The sequence below is a fragment of the Tasmannia lanceolata genome, unplaced genomic scaffold, assembly GCF_043159265.1.
Source record: "Tasmannia lanceolata isolate RefF3 unplaced genomic scaffold, GAP_Taslan_0.1 ptg000003l, whole genome shotgun sequence".
NCBI classification, from domain to species: Eukaryota; Viridiplantae; Streptophyta; class Magnoliopsida; order Canellales; family Winteraceae; genus Tasmannia; species Tasmannia lanceolata.
In genome coordinates, this window is record NW_027518680.1 from 30,883,924 (window position 1) to 30,902,845 (window position 18,922).

An 18,922-nucleotide genomic window follows, 5' to 3' on the forward strand; every position below is an offset into this window, starting at 1 on the left:
ACTCAAAGGATCGACTTGGTAGCGAATGAACCGAATAGTCGGGGATACGAGCTAAACTGCGAATGAGTCAAAGACTCAAAGGATCGACTTGGTAGCGAATGAACCGAATAGTCGGGATATGAGCTAGACTGCGAATGAGTCAAAGGCTCAGAGGATCGACTTGGTTGCGAATGAACCGAAAGGTCGAGGATATGAGCAAGACTGCGAACGAGTCAAAGGCTCAAAGGATTGACCTGGTTGCGAATGAACCGAAAGGTCGAGGATATGAGCGAGACTGCGAATGAGTCAAAGGCTCCAAGGATTGACCAAGTAGCGAATGAAGCAAAAGGTCAAGGATATGAGCGAGACTGCGAATGAGTCAAAGGCTCCAAGGATTGACCAGGTTGCGAATGAACCGAAAGGTCGAGGATATGGGCTGGACTGCGAATGAGTCAAAGGTTCAGAGGATCGACCTGGTTGTGAATGAACCGAAAAGTCGAGGATACCTTGATCAAGCAGAAGTCTACATGAGACAGTACGGGAATCAAAGGTATGACGGGCCTGTGAAAAGGCTTTCACCAAATAACAGTTAGAGGGACCTGTGGAAAGGCTATTCTTCATACTAACGGCTAGGAGGTTCAAACAATAATTTTGTTTCTGGATGCGAAAATTTTGATCGATTCCACTGAGAGATTGATTGTCTCTTGCCGAGAACTATGGGAATGCGGGTTCCTTGCTGAGGACCGGACTCGGATAACTTGCTGGGCTTTGGGTATTAACCCCCCTTCTTCTTTTTTTAAGAGAACTGTATTCTGCTGGGGTTGAAGACTGTGTGAGCAAATTCTAAACTCCGCTGGGAAAACTGATTTTCTTGGGAAGTTGACTCTTCAGGAGAGTGTACTCGTCTGAGGAGTTTAAAGGTTTAGTTCGAGATATACACGTACCTTTCTTATCTCAACTTACTGAAAACATTGGCATTGATTGCCCCTTGTGTGCTTGATATCTTTTATGACGGAAGTCATAAAAGATGCCCCTAGTGTGTTGTGATTCCATGACAAGAATCTTAAGGAAGCGGAACCAGGATAGGTAAGGGAAACTTAAATTTGCATGGGTTCTTTCTTTGAAATAGGAAAAACAATCTCTATAATGGCTGAGTCTGAGAATTTCTTCTGTCACTGCTCATTGCTTGAAACCTTGATGTCTTTGGCAGGTCTGAACAAGATGTCTCTTGCCTCTCTTTGATTCCTAAACCAGGATTCACTTTGAATTTTCTTCGCATTTTAGAAGGTGTACTTTCGTTCTTTCTAGTGCCAGACGACTATTGACCTTGAAAGAAACGAATAAGAATGAGAAACAGACTTCCAAATGACTCGATCAAAGAAAATTTATACGATTCAAGGGACGACTCACTTTTGATTCACCCTTAGATCCAATGTATTTTTTTTTTTTAAGGTAAGGCTAGCCACTCTTAGAGTAATTTTGAAAACCATGTCAAGAGGCTCTAATTTCCTCCATCGGTATTTCCGTCATGGTTATTACCTCCTTCGGATTGCTCAGTTTTAATGCCCCTAGTTTAAAAGGGTATCAAAGTAAGTCTCGCTGACACTACTCAGATTCTGGGATCCTGCCCTGTTTGAAGACTGCTTCTCCAACTCTTTGATTCTCCTTCTTTCCAGGAAGTCAAACTGATGTCTTCCAGGTTTTCAGTCTTGCAGACCGCTTGTCTTGATTCTTGCTTTGAGTTCTCCATAATCGAGGAACTCCTTCCATGTCTTATCAGCTCACTTTTTAGAAGTCTTGCTGCCGACTAGATTGTCTTCTTGAGTTTTTAATCTAGCAAACCGCTACCCTTTCTTTGTATAAGCTAACTCTTTGACTTAGCAAATACATGAATCTCTTTTCTATAGGCCGCCCTTTCAGGTTTTCAACCTAGTGGGTCTTCAGACTCTCATTCTTTTCTTTTCTTTCTGTTTTTGTTCTATTTGCCTTAAACCTTTGCTTGTTTCACCAGAAGGACTTTCCAGGTAAGCTTGGGTTCAAAAAGGTTGGATACCTAAAGTTCTAAGAATTTGGACCGAATCTGGTCTTGCCAGACTACCTACGTACCCCAAAAATGGAGGATAAGGTCCGCGTAGTTCGCTTTGAGGTTTAACAAAGAATGGTTTAGCTTTTTAGCTTCAAAATTTTGAAAAGGGCATGATTTAGCTTTTATCCCCAAGGTTTGACCGAACCTGAGTTGATCAGGTTGCCTACGTACCCCCGAAGAGTTGGGGATCAGGTCATGACGTAGTTCAGGTGCATAAAATGCCCCTGGTTTATAATGTGGTTGAAAGAATTGTTTGGCTTAAAGTGTTGGCTCAAAGGGCTCACAAAAGGATTGTTTTTTTTAGACGTTGGGATTTTGGCTATAAAGGCTCAAACGTCCAATGATGGCCTCCTGGTGTTTTGATGTACAAGCTTTTGAGGAATAAGGTTCAACAGCTTTGAATATTTTTGTCGAGAAGTCCGGCGGTATTTGCAAGCAAGACTTTAACCACGGTGCTCCACTTAAACTGATGCGCTTCTCGAATATTTTGAATTTATGCTCAAGGTTATACAGCTCTCGATAGTCTCCAAATGTTGGAGAGAATTCTGATATTCAATCTATCTCATAGACTCCATCACTTGGGTCTTTGATTTTTCTAAGGAGTTGTTTTAGGGACACATTCCCTTCTCCTTCTTATCTTTCTTTCAATTTTTTTTTTTGCTTTTAGACATTAGGAATGTCCTTACTCTTGAAGTATTCCACTTCAGAATCTCATTGAAAATATGTAGCTCAAGTGCCCCTTTCGGGCTCGAATTGATGACTTCATTTTCTGAAAGTCTTCGCTAAATTTCTCTTCAGCTCGACTGGATGTCTGATGCTTCACTCTCTTGAATTTTGCTTTTCAACTGATATCTAAAGCTGATGGAGTCTTGCTTTTCATCACAACAAGGCATTCACCTGGTTTATCCTCATAGGATCAAGTAAGACCACCTTGAACCCCTATAAACAGGTTTATCAATTCCTCGCTCTCCTCGAGAGATAAAGTTTTGCCAATCCATCTTTCTTGAGTTTCGGATTTCGATACCACTATCGATAGCTTCGATTTCTTCTTTGAGTGGCTATGCTCGACGCTCTTCCTCCCGTTTGATCATGTTTCAGATCTCGAGGGGAATTTCGTCTGCATTCTCATCCGAGAAAGGTGTCTTTAGTTATTTTAAACATTAGATCAAGAGTGAATCATAAGAATACTGATAACATTGAAATCAAACTTTATTGAATTGAAAACTTTCAAGTACATCAAAAGTTCTCAACACGCCTCAGTGGGCTATATATCAGACTTGACAGAAAATAAAACACTGACTCTAAATGAGAAAGACTGACAAACATGACACCTTTTTCTTCTTTTTTTTTTGACATTGACACTATCACTCACCAACTTTCAACACAAGAGTTGGTATACACTTGATAGAAGTCAAATCTTGAAACATGACACTTGGAACACCTCACTTGAAACAATGACACTTGGACATGGACAAGGACTAGGCACTGAAGTTCACAAGTAGCATGCCTTCCTCCATGATGTTGTCGGCTAGTGGTTTCGGTTCTGGTATAGGAATCTCGGAAGAGGCGGTCCCATGTAGTTCTGTCTACCTTGCCCAAACTGCCCTTGAAAACCATCTGGTGGCATCATGCCCTCTGCCCTGACATTCTTCGGAGGCTCAAATTCTGACATCTTTCCTTTTCCTTTCGATTCATTTCCCTGCTCTGAGGTGGCATAAGCAAATGTGGTGGGACATTTGAAGGGTTGAATGGGTCTAACCGGTGCATAATTCGCGAAAGCATAGAGTTCAGGAAGAATAGATGAATCTCCATCTATCTCGTCCTGAATTTTATGTTTCAATGCCATGCACTTTTCTGTTGTATGACCAATACCTCCGTGGTACTCGCAATACTGATCTCTTCTCCAGTGTTTGGGGACCGGGTTAGGAAGAAGCTTCGGATCTAAAAGTGTCAAACGACCTTCACTGACCCATTTCTTCATGATAACTTCCTGAGAACATGGCAGCTGAGCGTATTCCCTCCTCAGTCTCTGACCCATCCTTTCTTCCACTTCTATTATTGGCTTCTTAAAGGGTTGACGATAGGGTCCAACATTCTTAACTTCACTGGGAACAATGACAGGCTTGGTCCCACTATGCAAATCAACATATCTGTCAAGAATTAAACTCTGAACTGATGCTTCTTCTGTCATAGTACCCATATCGGCAAACTGCTTAGGAGCTGAATCATATCCGGTGGACAGATATCGTATTTGAGTTTTCATCTCCCTCACTTCTTCAGTTAACATGGCCATCTGACCAAAAAGCTTAACCATCCAGTTTTCCATTCTGATGAGGGCCAACCTTTCAAATGATTCCTCCATTGGTCGAGAGTTTGATGAAACAAGTGGTGTTTCTGAGATAGGACGAATAAGGGATGCAGGATCCAATAATGGTTCATCCGTAGAGATAGCTCCTACCATCGGTAAAGGGCCAACTGATCTTTGCACTGGTTTTCTGGTAGCACCGGGTTCTCCAACAACTACCTTACCATCTTTGATAAGTTTTAGGATCTTATGTTTCAAGGCTTGGCAACTGTTGGATGAATGTCCATGAACTCTATGATATTCACAGAAGTCTTGTTCATAAAAGTTGCTAGGAAGAGGATTTGGAGGAGGAGAAGGTTCAGGAAGTTCAATTTTACCCACTTCGACCAATTCTCTCAAAGCTTTTTCAAGATTCTTCGGCAATGGAGGAATTTCTTTATTTGGCTTCTGAATAGGCTTGTTTCCTTTCTGAGCCACCTTCTTGAAAGGTTGACGAGAGGTCTCCACATTGCTGACCTCTTTAGCTGCTACCATAGTCCTCTTTCCGTCTCTAACATCAGTTGAGGTCCTTGTCTTTAGTCCTTTGGCCAGTGCATCCTCTACTTGGGTTCCTGTCTTGATGAGATGATTGAAATCGAGAAAGTATTGGATAGCCATATGATGGTAGTACTGTGTAGACAAATTCTTAACCACAATCTTGATCTGGTCTTCATCGGACAATCTGTGGGTCATCTGAGCTGCTTTCCTTCTCCATCTTCGGATGAAGGAAGTGAAGGTTTCATTATGTCCCTGTTTCAACATTTTCAGATCCCTTTTGGTTATGTCTATTCCTTCTTCCATGGAAAACTGTTCCACGAACTTGTTGGCAATGTCTTCCAAAGTTCTGATCTCATCAGACTTTAGACTCAAAAACCATTTCTTTGCAGTTCCGACTAGAGATCGAGGGAATACAAGGGCAATCTGCTCTGGAGAAAGTCCATGCTGTTGCAAAATAGGAATGACAGACTTCAAATGGCTTGTGGGACACCCTGTTCCATCATACTTATCAAGATCAGGTACTGTGAACTTAGGAGGAAGAACAACACCTGGGGCTATCATGAAGTCAGACATGTTCAACTTCTTAGTGCCTTGGAACTTCATGCTTTCCATTTCTAGGGTTAGCTTATCCAACCTGTCTACAATCCCTTTGCTTTTATCAGCTCTCTCCAGATGAGGGCGACAATTCTCCTCTATATACTGCTCATCCTCGAAGTCATCCTCAACAGCAAACACTGTTGGTCTGCTCATCATAGGAGGTGGAGGAGGTATGACTGAAGGATGCTGGGGTGCATGCTCCTTAGAAGTAGAACTCTTATCACTTTTTAGACGGGCTATTTCTTCATTAATGGTGCCCAACTGCGCCAGAATAGCCTTCATAACCTCATTGGTGTCAAGGGTATTATTTCCATTCTCCGCCATGGGTTCAAGTATAGGTAGAATGGGAATACTACAAATGAGTGAAGCCAACAAGGTCAGACTCCTGCCATGGAATGGGCAAACACTATAGTTCAGCATAGGGTAATCGAATGAAAATGCCATATGTAAGCTAAGACAAAAGATGATACGAATATATCCTCCCATGGATAAAATCCGGCAGCATAACATCTATGCAAGGAGATGTGGTAAGATAAGCACATAGAGTTTGTCAACAAGTCTAAAGGATAACGACCAAACCCAAGGTATTTGCAGAAAATTCGGCAGCATAACAGCTATATAGAGAGGGTCTAAAGCTGCTAATCACAAAAGGGTATGCCAACTGGGTTTAAGATAAAGTAAGGCTCTCAGCAAGAACACACACTCGAATGAATGTCAGCAAGATAAACTCGCAATCAAACAAGTGGAACATAATCAGATCAGAATCAATTATAGGAGAAGGATACAATAGGCAACACTGAATTTTTCATCCATGATCAAAGATGATCAGAAACTCAGGGAAGAGACCACGGTCATAAAATGACAAAAGTAGATCAATAGACCGGATCTAAATCTGAAAGGTGGACGACAAAAATGTACGATCAAGAAGATCAATAATGATAGACTATGGTCATAGAGACAGCAGACAAGCTATCGACCATATCTAAGACAGGACGAACAGTAATTTGAGTAATACAACAAAAGAATGGATAAATGAGGTTTGAATTTAAAGGATGAAAACAGGTAATACTTATCATCATTGGGTCAAGGAATAAACCATAGCTATGAGTGTGACAAGTAGAAGCCACTAGCTAGGTTTAGATCTGAGAGATGAATATACACGACTGATTGATTCAAGCTAGGAATCTCTACTAGAAAGTAGGTCCTAATCTTATAATCAAAAGATATATGGACAAAAATCTCAATGAATAGAGCAAAAGATAGGCCACGACCATGAGAGGGCAAGTAAAAGCCACTGGTCGGGTCTAGATCCGAAGAACGGACTGATATGACTAATTTGATTAGATAAGGAAGCCTCACTAATGAGTAGGCTCTAATCTGATAATCAAAATATAGATATATACATATATACCCTAACCAGGGGCACCAGCCCTAAATAATGATTCCATAGAGTCAAGAAGCTTGACTCAAGACAGACATGTGAATGTATTAGGACTGCGCCTGTAGCCACATAAGGTGAACTGCAATAATCTATGGATAGGACATGGCTCCTAAATCTAAGCTCCAACATGTGTAAGCAACACATGTTCGTCCTTATATGAATGCAATATATATATAAGCACATGCAGATCCTAATTGGGTTTTACTAAATCAACAAATATATCCAAGTACATAATATATGTAAAATGAAAATAGAGCTCCGGACTCTATCAGGTACTATGCATATGATCCATACTTTAAGTATATAACACAAGTACACCGAGTGTTATATACAGTATGCTTCATTGCTCACCGGCTGCTGTAAACACAAGTACACCGAGTGTTTACGACTGCAGCACTGGCGCATAGCTTGGTAATAGATACAACAGCACCATCTGGATAGTGATATCCCATGAGGCACGCATTATATCTATCCCGTGGAGCCAATAATAAGAAAATCAATAAAAGAAAATAAAGAACAAAATGATGTATGCTGTGCAGTGTGTGAATCCCTTATTTTAAACACCTATCTGGTGCCCCTGGATTCTAAGCAATTTAAATTCCCATTTATAATGATTTTAGCTCAAAATTCTTTAAAATTAATAACAAATGGCATTTTAACAGAGTTAGGCAATGTTCCAAGAACTCCCCAGCAGAGTCGCCAGCCTGTGGACCCCGATCCGAGAGAGAGCGGCGGTGAGGGACGTGCCCCCATGCGCTAACAGTCTCAGGATCATCCACGTGAATGGAGAGCTCTACCAAGGAACTCTCGAAAGAAGAAATGCCTCTCACAGCATGAGTGGCGATACAAAAGTGAGATACCTCTCGATTCGGGGACTAGCCCAGATTCGAGGCGTACCTTATACAAAGAAGAGTCGCCATCCAGGGAAGTAGGCCCTGGATCCCACACTATGCTCTGTTGCAACGGATAACCAGAGATATAAAAGAAGGTTCGTGCCTGGTTACGAATTCGGAAGGTCCAAAGAGCACCTCGTCCGCCCAAGTGCAAGCACCTGGTCTCTTATGCCATTTACTTAATGATTTTGAAGAGTTTTGGGCAAAAGTCATATGAAATGGGAATCAATATCTCCGAGAAGACGTCTATCTAATCATGCATGTCTCGGAGATGAATAATAAGCACACATAAAAGAAATGAAAGAAGTGTCGCCTAAGCAAAACTAGGTTATAAGTGACATGCCTAATGGGTGTCTAAGTTCTGGTGTGCAAACACATGCATGTTACAGCTAAATGTATAAGGTCTGCGCAATAAAGTAAGAAAACACTGTAAAACATAGAAAAATGACTCGATACTATACAACCCTAAGACTCTAATCTATACCTAGGCCCGAGTCTTTAGATGATCTGATGTTCATCCAAAGAAGCCTACGTATCCCCGCCTCCACGAGAATCAAGGCAACGTAGTTCTTCGCACCTATTCTAAGCTATGATGCCTAAGACATCTAGACCTCTATCCTAGACTCGATCTAAAAGACCGGACTAGTTCTTAAAGCTTCTTGTGTGATTATTTAAATTCCAATGGATTGTAGATTTTTAGGACACCCTATATGCCTTAACTAAATGCAGGTTAGCCCTAAGCTAATGCAGGTGGTTCCTATAATCTATGTGTAGCTAGGCTGTACGCCCTAAGGGAAACAATGGGATCACTAGCGTATCCAAGACTTAATCATCAATCGGCGATATGAATCGCCAACTGACATGGACGGAGGCGCTCCTATAACTCTAGGACAAACTCCTAACTCTAACACAAACACAAACAAACCACACAACACATCAAAGACAAACTCAAAACTCTAAAACTCTTTAACTAGGACAAACTCCTAACTCTAGAGGAAGATCTTGTTGAAAACAAGGTTTTGAAGATTTTTGGTATTTTTTCTTAAAATGGGTAAATGATTTATTTACAAAGGTTTGGCTGGACCTGAGATAAGAATCTCAAGCTGCACTACGTACCTCGTGGAAGAGGATCAAGCCAACGTAGTTCGAAACAGATTTCCTAACTACTCCTAATGACTCAAGATTTTTGGTTTTTTAGGTGTTTTTGTTGTTTTTAAGTGTTTTTGACTCAAGGGAGACAAATCCTATCATCATAAGGGGAAGACAGACTCCTGATATCCCGCAAAGGTTGGACAGCATCCTATGCTTTGCGGAGGGAAAATGAACAGAATAACAACTCTGCAAGGGTTGGACAGCATCCTATACCTTACAAGAGCGGAAAGAAAAAAACACAAGATTTGATGAGAGGTTGGATAAAATCCTAACCCCTATGATGATAGGACTGACTCCTGAAAGAAAAACAGACTCTCTAGCTAAGGACAGACTCCTAGGCTAAGGACTGACTCTGAAAATAGGATTCTTAAGAAGGAGGTGCTAATGAGACAAAGCCTGTCTCCTAAAAGAAAAAGAGATAAAGAAGGGTGCTAGTGAGACTATCAAGCTGAGATAAAACTCACAAGTAATAAGCGAAGACCTTGTGCATATTTAGCAAAGGTAAAACATCCAGCCGGGCCGGACAGCTACCTAGCCCTAGGGTGCAACAAATGTGCAACCAGATACCCATATAGGATAGGGGTATGAAGCCAAGCCGAGTAGGGTGTTCACCCAAAACCAAATGATACACAAAGAGGAGGTTTAGCAAGAAAATGAGACTAGGTAAGTCTCTTAGACACAGAGGTAGGATAGAGAAAATACTAACAAGGAAAAAGAGACCTTGTGCATATTTGGCAAAGGTAAAACACCCAGCCGGGCCGGACAGCTACCTAGCCCTAGGGTGCAACAAATGTGCAACCAGATACCCATATAGGATAGGGGTATGAAGCCAAGCCGAGTAGGGTGTTCTCCCAAAACCAAACGACGCACAAAGAGGAGGGTTTAGCAAGAAAATGAGACTAGGTAAGTCTCTTAGACACAGAGGTAGGATAGAGAAAATACTAACAAGGAAAAAGAGACCTTGTGCATATTTGGCAAAGGTAAAACACCCAGCCGGGCCGGACAGCTACCTAGCCCTAGGGTGCAACAAATGTGCAACCAGATACCCATATAGGATAGGGGTATGAAGCCAAGCCGAGTAGGGTGTTCTCCCAAAACCAAACGACGCACAAAGAGGAGGGTTTAATGAGACAAAGCATGTCTCCTAAAAGAAGGGGAGGACAATTATGACAAATGAGACAAAGCCTGTCTCCAAAGGGGTTGAATTTTATCACATGAGACATAGCCTGTCTCCCTGAGGATAAGCTTTTCTACGAGGCAGCATGTCTCTCTAAAAGAATGTGACTTTGCTCACCTGAGACATAGCTTGTCTCCCTAAATTGAGGCTCTAAATGACAAATGCTTAACGGTATCCCAAAAGACTGGGCAAGTCTTAAAAAAAAGAGGGGAGTGCTAATTGGACTAAGCGAGTCCCCTAAGGATGGGCTTAGGCTAACGCCTTCATCGCCCTGGCGATGAATGGGAGGATCTAATGACTTGAGACTATCTTTATAAAAGATAAAAGAAAGAGGGATACTGCATGGACCAAGTAGGTCTCTCTAAAAGATGGGCTTGGGATGACTCCTTCATCGCCCTTGCAATAAATGGGGACCTAAGATTTAAGGAATGAACGTCTAGAAGACTAGGCAAGTCTTTCAAACAAAAGAGGGGAGTGTTACTTAGACTGAGCAAGTCCCCTAATGATGGGCTTGGGCTAGCGCCTTCGTCGCCCGATGGTGTCAATGCTCATAACTATCAACTAATACCCTAAACTTTTAAATTTTCATGAAACACCTTAGTTGACAATTCATTCATTATGAGGTAGTGTTATCACAAGTTCTATATTCCACCTGCCCTTTTACTGTTTGCTATCCATGACTATATAGTGTTGTGTATTTTTGCGATCCTCTAAATGATACTAGCAGGCCAATTTAATGAAGAAAATAAGAGTTTATTAAGTCGGTCCAATCATTGATACAACACAATAATAATACTATTACATTCTAAAAGAGCAAGCATTGGTACAGCCTTGGTTCAATAATCATCCACTACTTGCTTCAACTCTTAACTCAAGAAAATCAGTAACATTGTCTTAAAAAAAATCAAAAGGAACAATCTGAGCAATGAGATGACCCGAAAATTTACCCAAAGCAAAAATGACAATTCTATACTTTGCATACAATTGCCAAGAATCAAGAGTCTAAAATTAATGAGCGAATGACTAGTTTAAGCTTTTGTTGGAATCAGCCATTTCGAATCCCCTAAAAGAAAGTCATTAGTGTAACTTGAGTGACTTCAATAAACACACAAGGCCAATCCACCTATAGTCATCATATGCCATGACAGACCAACATAAATTTCATTCAAATATCTAAAACCCATTTTCTCAATCTATCATGATGCATATCTAAAAAAAAACAACTGATCAGAAAAAATTTACAGAACTTATCAACCATGACAATATGAAATCATGAGCAATTAATGATAATAATCAACTACACACCTTAATCCCTGCCATAATTTCAATTCAATTCATAGGAAAAGGAGTCTACCTGTGTAATTGATGAAAAGAAGGTCCAAAGATGCAAAATGATTTCTCACCACTATTTGCAATGATCAGATCTTGCTAGATGTGACCGGAGATGATGACGAGTAGAAACGAAATTTCGTCGGAACAATCGGATTCCGGTGATGAGGTCGGAACAGGCCACAGTCAAGGAGAAAATACGATCGGATCTAATACTTAGATCGGTGAAATCATCAGATTCTGGCAAAATTTAGCATAGAGAAAACCAGAGCATGAATTTGTTGAGAGGTTACTGCGATTACGCTGGAGAGCAGATCTTGAAGAATGGAGCGGTTTTCAATGATCCTGAGAGTGAATTAACAGTTCCGATTCGTAAACATTCCGAAAGTTCCACAGAAAACCGGTTCTGCTACGATTTCAACCGGTTTGCAACAACCTCACGATGATAATCTATTAAACGGATCTGGAATGACATCAACAAGCGGAAGATCTCCTTTTATTGAGCCTCTCGCTCAAGATCTTGCCTCTTGCGTATACCAGCAGAACACGGAAATTGACACATGGATCCGATTCCAGAACGAGAAACTTTGGTTTGGATTGGAAGAGTCAAGAAACAGGAATTGTAGATCTCTGTTCTCGATCTTAGATCAAGAAGTCTTGAAAAGGCTAACAGTAAAGGAAACAGAGCTTCAGAACATGAACCAGAGGAACGCAGAACTAGAAGAAAATGTGAAGCAAATGAGCGCAGAAAATCAGATCTGGTTCACCGTGGCAAAGAAAAACGAGGCGATCGTTTCAAATCTCAGATGGAGCCTCGAACAGATCCTTTTACATAACACTGCTATGTTCAAAGAAGGTTACGGTGATAGGGTTTAGATATCATAGGGTTTGAGACAAAAGAAAATGATGAAAAATGATAAAAGTAGCAAAGAATGAAAGAGAATAGCTTGGAGGATTAAGGCCGGCCGGAATTTAGCCGGAGTCTTGCCTGAGAAGACGAATTTGGGGAGAAGCCCTAATAAACCCATATTTTCCCCTTTCTCTTCTCAGCTCTCCCCTTTTTCTCCCTCTGTCTTCTTGAAAAAAACGAGATCCCCCTTCTTTAAATCCTTGCTCGGTTGAGCATTTTATAGGTGAGGAGTGTGCTGATTTCAGCACACCCTGATTTTGGCAATGGCACCCCCCTCATTGCATCCCCTTCTCTCTCTACTCTCGCTTTCACTCACGCCCCCTCTGGAAAAAAAAACCCCCCTCTTCTATGCCTTTGCTCGATGGATATTTAAAGGGAATGATAAATTTTCACCCCTTTAATTTCAAGGACAGCACCCCTTTGAAGAGCTCTAAAAGAGCAATATCTATTGAAATGATATATTGACACCCACCCTCATTAGTGCCCTGGACAGCCCCCCTTTTTCCCAATTCTAATCTCCTTTTTATGAGTGAGAGAAAAAAAAGAAAATCATAGTAGCACCCCCACTTCAATAATCACACCACCCATTTGTCTTTTCCTCATGGTCACATACACATAGAAATTGGTATTGACACCTCCTTAATCTAATAAATCAACCCCCTTTCCATTATAAGAAATATTTTATTCATCTCCCTCCTCTTCTCTAGACAGCCACCTCTTTGGTGTATTAAATATTCATGACTATTCCCTTGTACAAGAGGGTGGCTTGGCTAGGATTTTTACCCTCTAATTTTTTCCAAACGCTCAAATGAGCTTCTCCTCAAATTCCTTGATCGAATGCTATTTATAGATGAAAAGCAATGTGATGATTTCAACATACCTCTGTTGTAGTAATTGCACCTCCCCACTTAATTTCTTCTTTCTAATCACCTTGCTCTCAAATTAGTCTTGGTCCACCCAGGTTTTGCTAAACCACCACTCCTTTATATAGAAAATAATATATTCCAAACCCTCCTTTCCTCCACTGGACATTGTCTGTGTAGTTGACTCAACCACTTGCTGTTCGGATATAGGGAAATTACATTGGCACTCCAATGATTTGATATAGGCACAAAATCAACTTGTCTTTTCTGCAACTTCTCGTACAAGGACATGCTTGGAAGTGATAAAAAATATGGGAAACCTCTTCAGACACTAAAAGAGAATACGGTCAATGGAAATATCAAAACAAGGTTGAATTCAAGTCCCTTAGAGCTTAGGGGTACCAATACAGTGGTGCTAATATCAAAATCCAAGGGATGCTTCATGTTTTTTTTTTGCAAATTTTAGGAAAATAAGAAATGATATCAAGGGTAACGGATCAATGGATATTGATGGGGTTCGGAATCATTCACGCTCCACAAAGGTTTCAACCAAGGTCTGCGAATTGGTATTTTTCAAGTTCTTTCACATTTAGGGCTCGGTTTTTTTGCTAAAATTTTGAGATTGAGCTTCGAAATTTTATTCGATTTCGAGAATTAGGATCCGGTCAAAATGGGGTGTCTACAGCTGGGTGCGATCATACCAGCACAAATGCACTGGATCCCATCAGAAATCCGAAGTTAAGCGTGCTTGGGCGAGAGTAGTACTAGGATGGGTGACCGCCTGGGAAGTCCTCGTGTTGCACCCCTGTCACTTTTTTCGGCTATCTACCACTTTTTTCGAACAATCTTTCGGTTCTGGAACATCGATGCGAACTGAAACGCACGTTTAGTGCGACGCCTCCTATGTTTCGGTTCGGATCTTTTTATTTTCTTCCGGATGGTGAATTCAAATACGTCCGGTCTTTATTATGGCGGGGTGATAGTGTCGTTTGATTCGATAAACGGAATTCGTTCTGACATTTCATTTGCGGTCAAATTATAGCGGGGATTTGTTTAGATTCAGTGACGTACAGGCTATAGCGGATGAGTGTACTAGTGGATGCGAGTCATGAATCCGGTCGGAAGGTGTTTACTGGCCGTGAGCTACCCTTGGTGCACAAATATCGTTCCGACGATAACTTTTGATCCGCCCGTCAGATCGTAGCGATTCTTATATTGATTCGGGGGTACTCGGGAAGATTAATCGCGCGATGACAGCCCTGGCGGTCATCCGGCTTTCCGACATGCTCGGATCGTCCATCCGGTGTCATCTAGCAGGATTTTTTCGCACTTTCATTTAAACGGACTTCGTACGACAATGCGAGTGGAAACTCTTTATTACTTTGACAATGGAGAGGCATGCTGGGTGCGATCATACCAGCACAAATGCACTGGATCCCATCAGAACTCCGAAGTTAAGCGTGCTTGGGCGAGAGTAGTACTAGGATGGGTGACCTCCTGGGAAGTCCTCGTGTTGCACCCCTGTCACTTTTTTCGGCTATCTACCACTTTTTTCGAACAATCTTTCGGTTCTGGAACATCGATGCGAACTGAAACGCACGTTTAGTGCGACGCCTCATACGTTTCGGTACGGATCTTTTTATTTTCTTCCGGATGGTGAATTCAAATACGTCCGGTCTTTATTATGGCGGGGTGATAGTGTCGTTTGATTCGATAAACGGAATTCGTTCTGACATTTCATTTGCGGTCAAATTATAGCGGGGGTTTGTTTAGATTCAGTGACGTACAGGCTATAGCGGATGAGTGTACTAGTGGATGCGAGTCATGAATCCGGTCGGAAGGTGTTTACTGGCCGTGAGCTACCCTTGGTGCACAAATATCGTTCCGACGATAACTTTTGATCCGCCCGTCAGATCGTGGCGATTCTTATATTGATTCGGGGGTACTCGGGAAGATTCATCGCGCGATGACAGCCCTGGCGGTCATCCGGCTTCCCGAAATGCTCGGATCGTCCATCCGGTGTCATCTAGCAGGATTTTTTCGCACTTTCATTTAAACGGACTTCGTACGACAATGCGAGTGGAAACTCTTAATTACTTTGACAATGGAGAGGCATGCTGGGTGCGATCATACCAGCACAAATGCACTGGATCCCATCAGAACTCCGAAGTTAAGCGTGCTTGGGCGAGAGTAGTACTAGGATGGGTGACCTCCTGGGAAGTCCTCGTGTTGCACCCCTGTCACTTTTTTCGGCTATCTACCACTTTTTTCGAACAATCTTTCGGTTCTGGAACATCGATGCGAACTGAAACGCACGTTTAGTGCGTCGCCTCCTACGTTTCGGTTCGGATCTTTTTATTTTCTTCCGGATGGTGAATTCAAAGACGTCCGGTCTTTATTATGGCGGGGTGATAGTGTCGTTTGATTCGATAAACGGAATTCGTTCTGACATTTCATTTGCGGTCAAATTATAGCGGGGGTTTGTTCAGATTCAGTGACGTACAGGCTATAGCGGATGAGTGTACTAGTGGATGCGAGTCATGAATCCGGTCGGAAGGTGTTTACTGGCCGTGAGCTACCCTTGGTGCACAAATATCGTTCCGACGATAACTTTTGATCCGCCCGTCAGATCGTGGCGATTCTTATATTGATTCGGGGGTACTCGGGAAGATTCATCGCGCGATGACAGCCCTGGCGGTCATCCGGCTTTCCGACATGCTCGGATCGTTCATCCGGTGTCATCTAGCAGGATTTTTTCGCACTTTCATTTAAACGGACTTCGTACGACGATGCGAGTGGAAACTCTTTATTACTTTGACAATGGAGAGGCATGCTGGGTGCGATCATACCAGCACAAATGCACTGGATCCCATCAGAACTCCGAAGTTAAGCGTGCTTGGGCGAGAGTAGTACTAGGATGGGTGACCTCCTGGGAAGTCCTCGTGTTGCACCCCTGTCACTTTTTTCGGCTATCTACCACTTTTTTCGAACAATCTTTCGGTTCTGGAACATCGATGCGAACTGAAACGCACGTTTAGTGCGTCGCCTCCTACGTTTCGGTTCGGATCTTTTTATTTTCTTCCGGATGGTGAATTCAAAGACGTCCGGTCTTTATTATGGCGGGGTGATAGTGTCATTTGATTCGATAAACGGAATTCGTTCTGACATTTCATTTGCGGTCAAATTATAGCGGGGGTTTGTTCAGATTCAGTGACGTACAGCCTATAGCGGATGAGTGTACTAGTGGATGCGAGTCATGAATCCGGTCGGAAGGTGTTTACTGGCCGTGAGCTACCCTTGGTGCACAAATATCGTTCCGACGATAACTTTTGATCCGCCCGTCAGATCGTGGCGATTCTTATATTGATTCGGGGGTACTCGGGAAGATTAATCGCGCGATGACAGCCCTGGCGGTCATCCGGCTTCCCGACATGCTCGGATCGTCCATCGGGTGTCATCTAGCAGGATTTTTTCGCACTTTCATTTAAACGGACTTCGTACGACAATGCGAGTGGAAACTCTTTATTACTTTGACAATGGAGAGGCATGCTGGGTGCGATCATACCAGCACAAATGCACTGGATCCCATCAGAACTCCGAAGTTAAGCGTGCTTGGGCGAGAGTAGTACTAGGATGGGTGACCTCCTGGGAAGTCCTCGTGTTGCACCCCTGTCACTTTTTTCGGCTATCTACCACTTTTTTCGAACAATCTTTCGGTTCTGGAACATCGATGCGAACTGAAACGCACGTTTAGTGCGTCGCCTCCTACGTTTCGGTTCGGATCTTTTTATTTTCTTCCGGATGGTGAATTCAAAGACGTCCGGTCTTTATTATGGCAGGGTGATAGTGTCATTTGATTCGATAAACGGAATTCGTTCTGACATTTCATTTGCGGTCAAATTATAGCGGGGGTTTGTTCAGATTCAGTGACGTACAGGCTATAGCGGATGAGTGTACTAGTGGATGCGAGTCATGAATCCGGTCGGAAGGTGTTTACTGGCCGTGAGCTACCCTTGGTGCACAAATATCGTTCCGACGATAACTTTTGATCCGCCCGTCAGATCGTGGCGATTCTTATATTGATTCGGGGGTACTCGGGAAGATTAATCGCGCGTTGATGGCCATGGCGGTCATCCGGCTTCCCGACATGCTCGGATCGTCCATCCGGTGTCATCTAGCAGGATTTTTTCGCACTTTCATTTAAACGGACTTCGTACGACAATGCGAGTGGAAACTCTTTATTACTTTGACAATGGAGAGGCATGCTGGGTGCGATCATACCAGCACAAATGCACTGGATCCCATCAGAACTCCGAAGTTAAGCGTGCTTGGGCGAGAGTAGTACTAGGATGGGTGACCTCCTGGGAAGTCCTCGTGTTGCACCCCTGTCACTTTTTTCGGCTATCTACCACTTTTTTCGAACAATCTTTCGGTTCTGGAACATCGATGCGAACTGAAACGCACGTTTAGTGCGTCGCCTCCTACGTTTCGGTTCGGATCTTTTTATTTTCTTCCGGATGGTGAATTCAAAGACGTCCGGTCTTTATTATGGCAGGGTGATAGTGTCATTTGATTCGATAAACGGAATTCGTTCTGACATTTCATTTGCGGTCAAATTATAGCGGGGGTTTGTTCAGATTCAGTGACGTACAGGCTATAGCGGATGAGTGTACTAGTGGATGCGAGTCATGAATCCGGTCGGAAGGTGTTTACTGGCCGTGAGCTACCCTTGGTGCACAAATATCGTTCCGACGATAACTTTTGATCCGCCCGTCAGATCGTGGCGATTCTTATATTGATTCGGGGGTACTCGGGAAGATTAATCGCGCGATGACAGCCCTGGCGGTCATCCGGCTTCCCGACATGCTCGGATCGTCCATCGGGTGTTATCTAGCAGGATTTTTTCGCACTTTCATTTAAACGGACTTCGTACGACAATGCGAGTGGAAACTCTTTATTACTTTGACAATGGAGAGGCATGCTGGGTGCGATCATACCAGCACAAATGCACTGGATCCCATCAGAACTCCGAAGTTAAGCGCGCTTGGGCGAGAGTAGTACTAGGATGGGTGACCTCCTGGGAAGTCCTCGTGTTGCACCCCTGTCACTTTTTTCGGCTATCTACCACTTTTTTCGAACAATCTTTCGGTTCTGGAACATCGATGCGAACTGAAACGCACGTTTAGTGCGACGCCTCCTACGTTTCGGTTCGGATCTTTTTATTTTCTTCCGGATGGTGAATTCAAACACGTCCGGTCTTTATTATGGCGGGGTGATAGTGTCGTTTGATTCGATAAACGGAATTCGTTCTGACATTTCATTTGCGGTCAAATTATAGCGGGGGTTTGTTTAGATTCAGTGACGTACAGGCTATAGCGGATGAGTGTACTAGTGGATGCGAGTCATGAATCCGGTCGGAAGGTGTTTACTGGCCGTGAGCTACCCTTGGTGCACAAATATCGTTCCGACGATAACTTTTGATCCGCCCGTCAGATCGTGGCGATACTTATATTGATTCGGGGGTACTCGGGAAGATTCATCGCGCGATGACAGCCCTGGCGGTCATCCGGCTTCCCGACATGCTCGGATCGTCCATCCGGTGTCATCTAGCAGGATTTTTTCGCACTTTCATTTAAACGGACTTCGTACGACA

At 42.8% G+C, this 18,922-nt stretch overlaps 7 non-coding genes and 1 pseudogene across 7 annotated transcripts; all 8 read left to right on the forward strand.

Moving 5' to 3' along the window:
* The first annotated feature begins 11,660 nt into the window (after window positions 1-11,660).
* LOC143869484 (uncharacterized) lies at window positions 11,661-12,469 on the forward strand (annotated as a pseudogene).
* A 1,487-nt stretch (window positions 12,470-13,956) lies between these two features.
* LOC143874064 (5S ribosomal RNA) lies at window positions 13,957-14,075 on the forward strand. The gene has a single exon (XR_013248754.1). It is a non-coding gene; the product is annotated as a 5S ribosomal RNA (ribosomal RNA).
* A 597-nt stretch (window positions 14,076-14,672) lies between these two features.
* Window positions 14,673-14,791, forward strand: LOC143871889 (5S ribosomal RNA). Its single transcript, XR_013246647.1, has one exon. It is a non-coding gene; the product is annotated as a 5S ribosomal RNA (ribosomal RNA).
* A 597-nt stretch (window positions 14,792-15,388) lies between these two features.
* On the forward strand, window positions 15,389-15,507 carry LOC143871890 (5S ribosomal RNA). Its single transcript, XR_013246648.1, has one exon. It is a non-coding gene; the product is annotated as a 5S ribosomal RNA (ribosomal RNA).
* A 597-nt stretch (window positions 15,508-16,104) lies between these two features.
* On the forward strand, window positions 16,105-16,223 carry LOC143871891 (5S ribosomal RNA). Its single transcript, XR_013246649.1, has one exon. It is a non-coding gene; the product is annotated as a 5S ribosomal RNA (ribosomal RNA).
* A 597-nt stretch (window positions 16,224-16,820) lies between these two features.
* On the forward strand, window positions 16,821-16,939 carry LOC143871892 (5S ribosomal RNA). Its single transcript, XR_013246650.1, has one exon. It is a non-coding gene; the product is annotated as a 5S ribosomal RNA (ribosomal RNA).
* Window positions 16,940-17,536: 597 nt separating this feature from the next.
* LOC143871894 (5S ribosomal RNA) lies at window positions 17,537-17,655 on the forward strand. Its single transcript, XR_013246651.1, has one exon. It is a non-coding gene; the product is annotated as a 5S ribosomal RNA (ribosomal RNA).
* A 597-nt stretch (window positions 17,656-18,252) lies between these two features.
* On the forward strand, window positions 18,253-18,371 carry LOC143873692 (5S ribosomal RNA). The gene has a single exon (XR_013248394.1). It is a non-coding gene; the product is annotated as a 5S ribosomal RNA (ribosomal RNA).
* Window positions 18,372-18,922: the final 551 nt, after the last annotated feature.